Source organism: Camelus dromedarius, chromosome 3, assembly GCF_036321535.1.
Source record: "Camelus dromedarius isolate mCamDro1 chromosome 3, mCamDro1.pat, whole genome shotgun sequence".
Lineage (NCBI taxonomy): Eukaryota > Metazoa > Chordata > Mammalia > Artiodactyla > Camelidae > Camelus > Camelus dromedarius.
In genome coordinates, this window is record NC_087438.1 from 31,201,971 (window position 1) to 31,217,330 (window position 15,360).

The window sequence follows — 15,360 nt, forward strand, 5'->3', positions numbered from 1 at the left end:
ACATGGTCTGGTAATTATCACAAAATTTGCTGTGGTTCTTACAAGTTGAATTTTGACTAGTCACAAGGTTTGAAGCAAATGCCTTATTTTCAGTGGTCTGTGTTTTAGGTTCCTCTTTTAGTAATAGAGATTTATATGTCCCCAATCATAATTTCTTACCTGCTTGTCATTCCTAACAGCATTGATTTAATTAATCTGTTGTCTCAAGAATAGCCTGTGTCTGCTCCTTCTATTTTGATATAAGAAATCAAATAAATGACAAGTAAAGTCTTTACATCACTTCAATTTTGGTAGATCTAAGGTTTAATATAGAGCTACACACACACACACAGAACAGCTCTATTACAAATAAAATGTAACTGCTCATTTATAGAATAAATTCACATACAAATAATTTTCATAAAGCTATTCATCTCTTCATTACCAGTAAGAATGAAAGAAAACTAAACTTCAGCTATAAGATATTAATTCAATAAATAGTTTATCAGCACAAATGCATTCATCAATATACCCCCTCCCAAATCTTAAGCATGATTAATAAGACACTGGACTGCTAAGGATGGTATCTTCTGGTCCATATATAGAGTTACATAATGCACAGCTGTTGGTGATTAATCAGAGTTCGTAATGGCTAGTGAGTTCTGTACTTCTTAGAAGAGAAAAAACACAATTTTTTTTTGGTGTGTAATCTGAGTAAACAAATTTTGAACAAATGTAATGCTGATTTATCAATTTCCTATTCATTAATGGGGAGCTTTTGCTTTCTCAACAATTGAAATCAGTGAAACATCTGTAAGTGTGCTTCTACTGGGCTTGATGGACCTTGGTTATATAACAAATTACAGTTGCATAATCTATGACTGAAACAATGCTTAGGTGGTATAAATGAGCTACTCGCTCAGAGAGTCTCAAATTGTGCAGGAGGCAGGTGCTCAAGTGTCCCAGAATCCAGGATTCTTTAAACGAAGTTTCTAATAGAGTTGCTATTTTTCTTTGCCATATCAGCAAATAGAAAAAATGACCCACCATTTCAATAGCCGTAGTGGAAACCAGATTGTCATGGAATAGATTTAATTTGACTCTGTCTTCACCCTGCTTCACTGCCAGAGCCCAAGTTGTTATTTATCTGTGCATCACATGTAGCTAAGTTTAGAGGTATTCTACCTAAATATTTTGATTAATATACTACATATGGTATTTATTTCCTCTTTTTTAATGATGAAGTATTTCTCTGACAAATCATTGCTTTTATTCAGGGGAAATGCATACACTATATATAATTAAATGCTACTACAAAATGCACCATCTTCATTTCCAGTTAATCTGAGGTATTGTTACAATTCCTTTAGTACAAATTTCACCTTCTGTTTTGAGAAAAGTTTCTGTGAGTGATTCTGAAACAGATTCCGGCTGATAACTGAAAATGTGTTTCTAAATGTCCCCAGCTTACCAGATTATGGTATTAGGGCATTCATTTCTTTCCTTCTAGATACTTCTACTCACTGTGAAATTTTGTCATGTAGAGTCATGTTACATTGCTTTCACTGAGACGTCACATTAGGTCAAGGGAAAGTAGTGCCATATGATCATAGGATACGTTTCCCAAAGAACAGACCCGGAGCCTCTGAGCTTTATATTTAGGGGATTTATTGGGGATTGTTCTTGGGAATAAGTAGGAAAAACAGTGGAAGCAATGTTGAGGAGGATAAACAGGTGAACTATGATACAGTCTCAGCAGTGGCCTCAACCTACAGAAAGTCCTGCATCCAGGATGGCCCTTGAGTTTTGTGTTTTGAGGCAAGAAGCCAGGCTTTCATGCTCCTGTATCTATCAGTCATTGAATGCAGGCCACTGGGCTGGGGAGGGGACTGACCTTAGGTCGGTCTGCTCTCTTTGACTAAGGCTAATTGTTGGAGAGAGACTAATCAGAGAGCTGTTGACCACCGGTACTCCCAGAAATGGAAGAAATGAGTGTTTCAGTCCTGAGGAGGGGTTCTGGACAGGACACCACAGTATCCACTATAATGAGATGCCTCACTTTTGGTACATTTGTAAGGCCAGTGTGAGTGATAATTAAGTTGTGTGTTATATGGAACATTAAAACCATTGAAGTAAACTGTGGGTTGTAAGCAGTGGATAATATTCAAATTATTTTATCGCATGGTTATCTCCAAATAACTTTAGACATGACAGCCTCTAATTTCCTACTGAGACCCTAGGGAAGTTATAGTCAAGATTATCATAAGCTTTAATGAGAATAATTTGTACAGGATCCCATGTGTTTGACAAAAAATAAAAACATCCCCACATGCGAGGCTTTGAACATGCCTTTGTTTATTTCAGCCTTTAAATGAATAGAAAGTTGTTTTGTTTTCAGAGCTTTTATCAAAATGACATTAAAGATTTTTCATATTTTTGTTGCTTTATTCCTAATAGGTTCTCAACTATATCAGTATCATATATGGGTATTTAAAAATATTTCTATTAACCTGGGTTAAAAATTATAAGTAAGAAAGAATTACTCTGACTACCAGATGAAAGAATATGGCTAAATTCTAAGGGTTAAATAGCTATGCTTGGAGTGAAGAGGACAATAGTAGTTGAATGATGTAAATTTTGATATTGATTGACACAATTATTGCCAAAGCAAAAATAAATCCAGATGTGTGGTGAGTAACAAATGGCGGCAAAGTGGCATAATTGAATCAAGCAATACAATTTGCTAGTTGAATGAACAGGCCAATTTGCATTTAACACAAAGGGATCAACTAATATTTGGAATGAAAGTTGGTGACAGATGATGAAGTTATATAGTCCTATTTCAGTCAATTAACATGTGATTGACAGATGTACTCATGGTGCTGAGCAATTATTTGAATAAAAATGTTTAGGATTGCTTCCTAAGCTTCAAGGTTTACCAAATGTGATTGTAGTTAATTCTTTACATAAGCTGCACTAAGTAAGTTAGCATATTCAGCCACTCAAATGCCAGTGTTGTTTTAACTCTATAATTAACTCATCCTCATGGTTTGTTTGCTTAATGGAATAATCGATCTGATCTTCGTCTCTGATAATATTGTTTCTTTGTCCATCAAAATGATGACCCTAACAAAATGAAGACTTCTATAAGGTAAAGTTTTATGTAGTAAAAAACCCAGTGAAATAGGACATTGGGTAAAGAGAAAAGGCAAAATAATCATACTTGTCTTAAAGTCTTGATTATCAGTGGACACTGCCCCCCCCCAAGAATTTTGTCTAACTTGTTTAGGTTAATTTATTCTTTGAACTCAGGATATAAAATTTCATCTGCTTTATGTTGTCTTAGAAAAAAATGGTTCCGAAGCCATATATTATACCCCTATACTCAGGTTAGGGGTAGTGTATGTAGATAGATAGGTAGGTAGATAGATAGATAGATAGATAGATAGATAGATAGATAGATAGATAGAAAGATATATTCTTATGAGAAAATACAGATGACTCATAGAAAAAGAAAAATATCTTAAAACCTTTGTGGAGAAAACTGTGTTAAATTTAGCTGACAAAGACATCAGAATATGTCCCCCATCCTCCACTCACAAAACACATAGAAAAGTTGAATAAAATATAAGAGCATTAAAAACGTCAAGGTACCAAGTGGCAGAAATGTCGAGGGCGCTTAGCTGAAGAAGTGAATTGTAGACAAACTGTTCCAGCTCACAGGGATATTTGAAGCATATATTCTTAATAGATGGTTGGTATTTAAATGTCAGTGAGCACTGATCATTGTCAGGGCCACAGGCCTGACAACTTTGAATTCTGAAAAGGAGAAGTGTACAAAAAAGGAAAAGACAAAAATTCTGGAAACTATATATACCTACATACATACAAGAAAATGAAAACATCATGTGTGTTAAACAATACACAGCTGAGGAGATATTAGGAAAGTACAAGACAGACTTAATGAAACCACAAAGAATAAAGGAATTATACTGTAGTATCCATCATTCATCAGATTCAAACTCAGACAAGAGAATATTGAGAATAGACACTAGTCTAAGAATTATGGAAGAAAAAAATGTTTCAGATTGAAGAGAAATGTAAATTTTCAGGTTAGAGGAAAATATATCAAGTCCCTGTAATGAGACACAATGTTCTGAAACTATAAGGTACCAAAGATGCAAAAAGATGTAAAGCCCCTAGAGGGAAATGACAGATTATTTTTAAGGAGACAATTGGATGGATAGATACCATATTTCTCATTAGAAAAATTAGATGTATAAATACTCAATGGAATATTTTTGAATTGCTAGGGAGACACAGACATTAATAAACATAAAAGCTAAAATAAAATGGCACCTATAGACCCTCACTGAAAGACATACTGAAGGACATACTTTAGCAAGAAGAAAACTGATTTAATAAGAAATGTTTGAAAAGCAAGAAAAAATAGTGACCAAAAAAATTGATCTAACAATCTTAAAAATACTAAAATTACTAAAATCACTAACAATAACTACTTTTGGAGGGTTTAAAAACAAGGTGGAAACTGAATACTAAATAGTAATTAAAATCACTAAAGAGGAGTACCTGAAGGGAATATAATTTGTTACATATATTTGAATATTTTGAAAGAAGAAAGTGATACTGATTAACTTTAGACTTTACAAGCAAGAAATAAAGTTAAATGTGTATGTAAAAATTTAAAGGAGATGGAACAACAATTTCTATTGAAATTTCTATTGCAACAATAGAAATAGAATGTTTAATTTGCCAAAAAGGAAGAAAATTTCTATCAAGTCAACAGAAGATAGGAAAAGAAAAAAAAAAAAAAACACAAGATGCTAAGAAAAAGATAATAAATTAAAAAACTCAGAGTAGGATGGAGAAGTAAATCCAAACATATTAGTAATCAGAATAAATATAACAAATTAATCATCCTATGAAAAGACTAATACTGTTAGATTTCATTTAAAATTTTTTTAAAAGGTTGTTATTCTATATAAATTCTAACCGAAAGAGGCAAGGAATAGTTTTATCAGAAACATATAGAATTAATTCTACCTCTTCTTTTCTAATATGGATACCTTTATTTTTCTGCCTAATTTGCTCTAGCTAGGTCTTCTAGTATTGTGCTGAATAGATGTGATGAGAGTGGTGATCCTTGTTTTGTTCCTACAGTGTTAACTGTAGGCTTATCATATATGACCTTTATTATGTTGAGGTACATATCTTCTATACCCAATTTGTTGAGAGGTTTTTAATAATGAAAGGGTATTGAATTTTTAATTCTCTTCTATCTACTGACATGACCATATGATTTTTATCCTTTATTCTATTAATGTGATATATCACATTTATTGATTTGCAAATGTTGAATCATCATTGCATCCCAGGGACAAGTCCCACTTGATCATGGTATGCAGTCCTTTTAATGTGCTGATGAATTTGGTTTGCCAGTATTTTGTTGAGAATTTTTGCATCTATGTTCATCAGGAACACTGGTCTGTATTTTCTTTTCTTGTAGTGTCCTTGTCTACATACTGGCCTTATAAAATGAGTTTGAAAGTGTTCCCTTCTCTTCTATTTTTTGAAAGTGTTTGAAAATAATTGGTACCAATTCTTTAAATGTTTGGTAGAATTCAAAGTGAAGCCATTTAATTCTGAGCTTTTCTTTGTCTCTGTTTGCAGGTGACATGATCTTGTATATAGAAAATCCTAAAGACTCCACAAAAAAAAAGAAACAACTTTTAGAGCTAATAAACAAATTTAGTAAAGTTGTAGGATACAAAATCAACATATAAAAATCAGTTGTGTTTCTATACGCTAACAACAAACTATCTGAAAAAGACAGTACAAAAGCATTCTCCTTTATAATAGTATCAAAGAGAATAAAATACTTAGGAATAAATTTAACCAAGGAGATGAAAGATCTGTTACTGAAAACTGTAAAATATTGATGAAATAACCTGAATAAGGCACATGTATGTGGAAAGATATCCAATTTATATTGATTAGAAGAAGTAGTATTGTTAAAATCTCCATGCTACCTAAAGCTTTCTACAGATTCAATGTAATCTCTGTCAAAACTTGAATGACAACTTTCACAGAAATAGAAAAAAAAAAATCCCAAAATTTGTATGGAACCACAAAAGACCTCAAATAGCCAAATTAATTTTGAGCAAGAAGAACAGAGCTGGAGGTATCACACTTTCTTATTGCAAATTATATTACAAAGCTACAGTAATCAAAATAGTATGGTACTAGTATAAAAACCAACACATAGATCAATGGAACAGAGTAGAAATCCCAGAGATAAACCCATACACACATGGCTAACTAATCTTTGACAAAGTTGCCAACAATAGACAATGGGGAAAGGATAATCTCTTCAATAAATGGTTTTAGGAAAACTGGACAGCCATATACAAAAGATGTGGGGTGATAATAAAATATATCTAAATAGTTGTAATTGTATTTTATATTTACTTAACATTGTCAAGTTCAGAAAGTAGTGTCCTATAAGTCACTGTGCTATTTACTGAACATCTGTTAAATGCCAGGTGCTATGATAATTTCTGGAGATAGCAAAAATATATGTCAGCCCCCATTTTAAAGAGCTCAATCTACCTAGTGTAGACACACAAAAAAATTCTATCTATTGGAAGAGAAAGAGGACTAAGAAAACAACATGAAAATATGGAGAATTTTAGAGATTTTTTGAAGGAGCAGTTTGAGTTAGGTTGAGAAGAGGATTTAATGGCTTAGTGGTTTTAAGCAAAAGAGTAACTGGTTGCAGACTATTTTAAAAGGAAATTTCCACAACCCAGTTATATAAAGATGGTTCAGCATTGGAAATTTAATTTGTTTCATGGGAAAAGTTAGATAAAACATGATTATATTACTGCCTGCAAAAGTCTTAAATACCCTTAAGAGTATGTTTCAGGAAGTAAAAGCAAATATATGTGGTGAAATATTAAAGGCAATTTCATTAAAATTAAGAACACAGCAAGAATTCTAATGGTCACTGTGATTATTCAGTATTGTTTTGGTGGTCCTAGGTAATGGAAAAAGACACTGTGGAATAGATGTAGTAAAAAAAAAAAAAAAGATTCATTTTCAGATATGATTGAATACCTAAGAAAATTTGTGAAATTCAACAAATAGTCTATTCAAATGAAAGAGAAAATTTTACTGAGATGACTGGCTACAAAAAAAAATCCAAAGCTTTCCTTTTATTCTAGTATATCAGTATAACAGGATGTTAAGTTGGAGGCTTTGACTGAACTCCAAGCTACAAAGTACTATGAGTCAGACAGACAGGCTGAAGTTTCAAAGAGTCTGTGAACCTGCTGGATGAGTCATCTCCACCAAGGATCTAAAACGGTCAAGTTGCTGGAGATTCAGTGGGATTTGGTGAGAACTGGTTGGAAAAAAAAAAAAAACTGTGCTTGAGTCACATCTCCCATCCAAGTGAAGGGAGAGGAATCACTGACCCTCTTTCTCAAATCTAGTGAGATGTCTTCACAAGGTGGCAAAGGTGACCGAAGCGGGTGTGAAAGGGACTCCTGAGTTATTAGAAATGATCCATTTCTTTATCTAGACACTTTTTACACTAACATGTGCACTATGTGAAAATTCATTGAGTTTTACATTTCTGACATATGCACCCTTTTATTTATATCACGCTTTAAAAATTTTACTTAAAAAATAAAATATTTAGCTTGTTGAAGTTAGACACTATAGACATGATACAGTTAATTGGGCCTTTTCATGTCCCCCTATTCTTTTTTTAAAATTAATTAATTAATTAATAATGAAGATACTGGGGATTGAACTCAGAACCTCGTGCATGCTAAGCATGCCCTCTACTACTGAGCTATACCCTCTCTTTGTCCCCCAGTCTTAAACTGATTGGAAATCTTTGAAATAAAGATAATATATTGGGGAAGGGAATAGCTCAGTGACAGTGCCTGCCTAGCATGCACAAGGTCCTGGATTCAATCCCCAGTACCTCCACTTGAAAAATCAGTAAATAAATAAAACTAATTACCTCCTCCCCTATAAAAATATGAAGATAATATATTTTCTCAGAGATTATTGAGAGATGATCTTATATAATGGAAGCTTACAGGACTGCTATCATCAATTTTTTTTTTACATAACCATTTTCTTTTTTTACATAACCATTTCTTTTGTACCACTAAAGCAGGGATCTCAAATTGAATATAGAGATTCAGACAGGTCTGGATAATGGGTGTGGAAGTCTAATAGCCTTCCAAGAAGGTGATAAAATCCTTGTCCAACACTCATTGGACTGTGCCTGGCTCATAGACTTTTCTCAATAAGTATTTGTTGAATAGATAGGTTAGTGGAAGAATGGATGGATGGGTGGATTAAAAAGAGAGGGAGAGCTTATCATAAATGACAGAGCCAGAACAGAGATGACTAAGAAGTCCACTTCTGGATAATCAGAAAGTGGATCACTCTAATGAGTAAAAGACCTGCCCCTGGTATTTGTTTGCTGTCCTGATTGATTGCATTGACTTCATGTCCAAGTCCAGAGGACAGCAGGAGGTTTGTGAATGATGACTATGAAAGTGGTTTCATTAACCCTCAGTAAGACTTGAAACACAAGTAGCAATGCTTGGAAACACTGAGTGAATCCTTCCCCATGTTACAACAAAGAATGGTGAAAGTTTGAGAGTTGTCTCTGTAGTAGTGAGTTTATTCCTAACCACTTGTAACACATCTCCTGGGATTAGCAACAGTAATTGAGGGGACATTTGTCCTGTGCCTCCAACCTGCATTGACGAGTGTTGGAGATAATAGCCAATACCACTTGAATTTTTCTGCTAAAGTGATTTAATTACAGAGCCAGGACCAGGGTCCTGAGCTGCAAGACTCTGAAAGTAATTGCCTCCTTAACTTTTGCACCCTAGGTACTTTTCTTACTTTATTCTAGTTCTGGCCTTGCTTGCTAACCATTAACTAATGATAACTAGTAAATCTCAGGTTAAATATATATAAATATAAATAAAAATAAATAAATATATATATATATATTTCACTGTCTTACATACCCACAAATGAAGCTTCCTAACAAGCAAATATGCAAAAGGGCAAAGCTAATGATGCTGACATTAGGTAATAGCATTTGGTAGACAATAATTTAATAAATGTAAATTCGACATCCTCAGACAAATGTTAGCTATTACAATTTTTACCCAATTAACTTCCTCCCACATTGATTGAGGTCCTTCCCTAGGAATAACTAGACAGCCAAAGATGACTAGGGCACAATCGTTGCATTGGGAGCCTCACACTGATTTATTGTAGGAGATTTCTCCCCATAGCAATAGCAACACACATACAATGACCAGTCTCCAGTCTCTTACTTCATATTGTGGCTAAGCGGAAACATTTTCTTTTTAAGTTTTTTAATCATTTGAAAATTAGGAAGGCTTTCAAATGGCATGTGACACTGACAGGCAGAGTTGTGTGCTTTGGCGCACCACTTGGAAAAGCTGTAGTTTTATTTCTGCAGAGAATGATGTCAAAAACTTAGGACCAATTTTGGAGACTGTAGGCTGGTGTGGGACCTAATTTTAAAAATAGAAGTGTCCTGACTAATCTGTTATGCTGGCAACAGATCTAAAGACCATAGACTGATACTTTTGAAGATCTGAGAAAATGAAGACAAGCAAAGACAAATTTGCCCTTACCACAGTGGTTAAGATAAAGCCTTCATTCAGTTAGTACTGCAAAGAAATTTCATTTAGATTTTAACTTTCTGATATATAATTCACAAAGGGAATCTTTCTCACTTCAAAAATAACTCTTCAAATATCAAACAACAGAATAAATGTTTTTTACACTAGAAAAACATTTGAGATTTTTCTGACAATGCTCTCTGTTCTGGGGGAAAAAAAGGCAAAAATGAACTTTGTTTTCTAGCGTTTTTCCTAACAAAAGTCTTGCATTTGTCTCTGTGGAAATTTTGCCAACCATATGTTGTCAGAAATCTACCATTTGTTTAAGGTTAGATTATGTACTTCTATTATTTCATTAATTTCAAATGAGGATTAATGCCATATTAAAAATTTTAAATTGCTAGTGAATTGAGGAACTTTGCAATAGGGTGGCCATGTTCAGTTTCCATACAGTGCCCTGAGAAAGGGGGTTTACACAGTCTGAGCAAGTTTAAGATGACTTCCGTAGGAGGAGAAGATCCAGCTACTGAGAGAGAAGGAGAAGGGAGGAGGGGGAAGAGAGAGGGAGAGAGAATGAGAAAAACGAAGGCGGGATGGAAGGCAGGAAGGGATGAGGGAAAAGAAGACAGATGAATTTTTAAAATATATTTTTATTGAAGTATAGTCAGTTTACAGTGTTGTGTCAATTTCTGGTGTACAGCACAATACTTCAGCCATGTAGGAACATGCATATATTCGTTTTCATATTCTTTTTCACCATAAGTTACTACAAGATACTGAATATAGTTCCCTGTGCTATACAGTATAAACTTGTTGTTTATCTATTTTATATATAGTAAATGAATTTTTGTAGTTAATATCTGGGCTCAGATTTGAATGAACACAGTGGTGTGCTGGAGCTGGCTGGTACTGGCCCAGAGCACACTGTGTGCATCTCTTCCCAACTCTGTCCTCAGTAAAATTATATAGGTCACTTCAAACAGACCACAGCAGAAGTATTACACTGCAAAAATAAGCAAATGCTACAAATCAGAATATCATCTGTCATCCCTGCCTCCTTGCCCCGCTGCCCAGGAGCTAAATCATTTACCGGCTTACTGGTTGCCCTGGAAACTCTCAATGGCCATTGTGATAAAGAAAAACAATGTAAGGAAATAGAAACAACTCATGAGTTAGGATGAAGGAATCAAAAGAGAAAGCAGGGGAGAGAATCAGGATAGTCAAGAAAATAATTTAATCACCTGGGTGATCACGCCTACTGGAAAAACACGCCCAGGTACTGAGCTGATTGGGAAAAGAACACTGGCTGTTTCTCTGATGAAACATTACTAATGCATGCTCCAGGCAGAGACTAGAAATAGATTCAGTAGTTTTCCTGGAGGTTTCTTAGATTAGCAGGGAGCATGTCCATTTTTTAGGTGTTAAATAAGATTTGGAGGTAAAACATAATTAAAATGTGTTTAGGATACATAAGGAACAAAATAAGATAAATACAGGCACTTTTCATGAAGAATGGAGAAAGATTATGAGTAAAAAAGATTTTTAACCTCGATTCGTTCGAATAAGTTCGGTGTTATCCATTACCATAGCTGCTCACCATAGCTAACTTCTTCAAGGTTCTTAGACTGTGCCAGGTTATCAACATTATCTGAGTTGATACTCATGGCAATCATATTCAGTGAGTACTATTATTATCCTCACTTTACAAATAAACTAAATGAAATTTGGAGGTGTGAAATCACTTGCCCAAGGTCTGGTCCAGACTCCTAGCTCTAGGCTGCTTTAGCATGTTTCGCTCTGCCATTCCAGGAGTTGCTAAATCTATTCTAAATGCAGAATTCTGGATTAAATTGAGTAACTGAGGAATGATTCTCAAGTAAGAGAAGGTACCACTGAACTTGATTTTTCTGTTTTTATAATTGTGGTTCAAACTGGTATCTCTTTTTGCAATACCCTGAATATGGAACATATACTTCTCATACAGATGCATTATAGATGAAGTATTATTTTATTAATACAAAAAATATAAAAAAAGCCTGATTCACTATATAGTGTCTATTTGGAAACTTCAACAAGCTGAAGAAATATTTTTATTATTTTTTAAAAGTAAATTATTTGAAGTATAATACACAGAAAACGGCATATGTCATAAATGTAAAGCTCAATGAATTTTCGTATAGTATATATACAAATGTAAAAACTGCCTAGATGAAGAGGTAGACCAGTTCCAACAACCCAGGAGCCCCTCACCTGTCCTTTTTGGTCACCCCTCACCCTCCACACACAATACAACTACTACTAGCCTGACTTCTATCACCAAAGGTTAGTTTTGCCTATTTTTGAATTTATAGAAATGGATTAATAAAGCATGAAAACTGTAGTTGACATTTTGTTTGTTCAATATTATATTTGTGAGATCCACTCATCCTATTGTGTGTAGTCGTAGGCCATTCATATTGCTGCAAGATATTTTATCATTTACTTACTTATTCTACTACTAATGGAAATTTGGATTGAGAAATATTATTAAAGCATATTTCCTTCCCTTACTCTTGCATCTTAAGTTAAACCTTTTGAGCTGCAGGCGAAAGTCCTGGGAGTTGGGAAGAGTTCTTAGAAGCACTTGCTGGCAAATATACTAATATGAGTTAATCTCCATCTTTTTCAACTTGAGCTTCATATAAGTTGCCTTATTTACTAAGTTCCTAAAATTTTAAACGTTCCAAAAGCACTTCAGAGACAGAAGAGTTCCTACTACCTTTTCCACTCAGAGACTTCAAAGGCCTTTGTAAATTCACATGTGATCCAGAGTTTCCCACATACCGCCAATACAGATGTAAAGGTCTCTAGTAACCTTATCAGCAACTATGAGGCTAGAACTTGGACTAAAAGTATAAACCCTCTGACAAAAGCTCTTGTTCTAAGAAAGCTCTTCAAGACAGTGTTCCAGTTTCTTTACACATATTATAGCCATTCTCACAGAGTCAAGGCTCAGCAAATATTTGAAGATCTAAATTGAATTTGGTTATTTCAACAAAGGAAAATGGAAACTAGTACACAGAATGCATTAAATCAATTAATGACAAAAACATTTCCAGTCCTGTAGAAAATAAACAATTATATCCAGCATACAAATATCCCCTTTCCTTTTATTCTAAAACTAGTTCTAAAACTAGCTTTCATATAGTGAAAGCTGTGAACCTTCTTCTCAGAATAATTCTTGAGGAATCAGTTTTTTCCATATGATTTTGGTGGGCCCACCCAGGATTCCATGAGATTTCTGTGGACGCCATGTTAAGAAATGCTCTTCTAAATGTTTGACATCAAACATTTATTATGTGACTCTATGCCAGGCAATGTGCTATTTGTCACTCATGCATTCCCAATGGGGGTAATCATCACCCTCAAAGGGGTAAAAATTTATTCTTAGGAGGTGAAAAAAATCTTACTGTATTTTATGTATAATGTACAAATGTAGATACAGTATATTAACTGATGTACGGTATACTTGTGGTATTAAAATTTCATGGGGGCAGAGGCAAGTAAAAGAAGAAAAAAGTTATAAAATGTCTCCCTGGTTGGAGCGATGGAATTACATGGGAAATGGGAAGGACTGACGGAGAAACCTGGCCAAGAGAAGTTTGACTTTAAGCCTTTCAAGTAAAGTGTACATTGTAACCTACGACCTAGTTCCCAGTTTTAATTAAACAGCTCTCCTGAAGCATCTCTGAATATATGTTATCTTGGTAAGAATACACAATTCTGGGAGGCATAACTATGGATGTTTCCCACAGTGAGCAATAAAATAAGTAATATGCCCTTCAAAGCTCAATTTTAGTAAATTTTTCATGTATTTAAAAAAATCTCTGAATATAATTTTATGTGTTGTAATGGTTCTGGCACACTATAGATGTAACTGCCTTTAATTTCTCTAGTGATATCTCTTGGAAGTTTACAAATTATACGTAATCTTTTAATTTTGTACTTAGTGATATGATTTGGGAAGAAATGATTATTCTCTGAAGTAAGAAATATCATTTAGCATATTTTGAGTAAATTCACACTTGTAAAGTTTATAGGTAGACTTAAATCTTGGGATCTATTTTTAAAATAATCAGTAAATTATCTTATAGAAGAATGAACTAATTGCTCTATTCCTGCAAAACATTCCTGGTAGACGGGTTATTTTCTAGGTATAAAGAGTATGTCATTTAATTCTCAGCGGCGTATTTCCTTGGGAGTTTTCTTGTCACTTATCTGCTTCAACTACTCCTTCAATACAATTATAGGGAGTTTCACCATCTGCTAAGAGGTAAAAATCACATACCTAGAAAAATACAATGATTAACCTTGGCATTTTAAAAATGAATTTAAAATGTCATCCATAAATAAATCTGCTCTCTCTTCTCTTATTAATCTATTGCAGGAAATGGCCCTATCAAACAATAACTTTGGCCAAAAAAAACAAAAAGAAAAAAGAAAAGGCAAAAGCAAAACAAACAAGCAAAACCCATCACAGTGTGGGTCAATTTTCTCAAAGAATTATATCATTTTGTTATTGACAGGAAGACCTGCCCCTAAGCATATGAGACTAAAGATCTTATTATGCTTGGTAGATGGGTTTTGGGCAACTTGTTAAATATGTTTGTTCCATTGGTTTTTAGTTGGAAAGCTAGAAGTAACATGAAGAAATTGTAGTAATAATTCCTACTTCAAAATTTTTGAGGCTGGGTGTATTTGGCTGGTGTCATGGGCTGACTTATACCTTGCCCCCAATTCATATGTTGAAGTCCCAGCCTTCAGTACCTTAGAATGTGACAGCATTTGGAGACAGAGTTTTTAAGGTGGTTATTAGGTTAAAGGGAAGTAAGTAAGGGGAGCTCTAATCCAATACGAGTGAGTGTTTTTATAAGAAGAGGAAATTTGGACACAGATGCATACAGAGGGAAAATGATGTGGAGATACAGAGGGAAGGTGGCCACCCACAAGTGAAGGGGAGAGAGGTCTCAGAAGAAACCAACTCTGCCGACACGTAGATCTCAGACGTCCAGCCTCCAGAACTGTGAGAAAATGAATTTCTCTTATGTAAGCTACCCAGTCCGTGGTGTTTTGCTACCTCAGCCCTAACAAACTTGTATGGTGGGTTGACATTTATAAAAAAGTTCTTTATGAATTTTCAATATAATATACAGTTGACCCTTGGACAACCTGGAGGTTAGAGACACCAACCTTCCACGCAGTTGAAAATCCAGATATAACTTATAGTGAGTCCTCCAGATGCACTGTTCCTCCATTCAACCAACCGCAGGTCGTGCAGTACTGTAGGATGTATCTAATGAAAAAAAAATCTGTGTATAGATGGATCTGTGCAGTTCAAACCTGTGTTGTTCAAGGATCAACTGTATTATTTTTTTGTGCTTTGCATTATTTTCTACCTGTTTCCATCTCTGTGTTATATAGTTGTCTTTCAGCTAGAATGGTTGGGTAGCAATACATAAAATTCTACCATGGGATAAAGGTGGTTTCTTTTAAGATGAGAGAAATAAGACTACGGAGTTAGGAAGATACAGGCGTCGTCCTATCTACATCTTAAATTGTGCCATTTACTTAGTAATTTCTTTTATTTTAAAAAGATTAATAATGTCTCTTTCTACTTCATAATTATTCT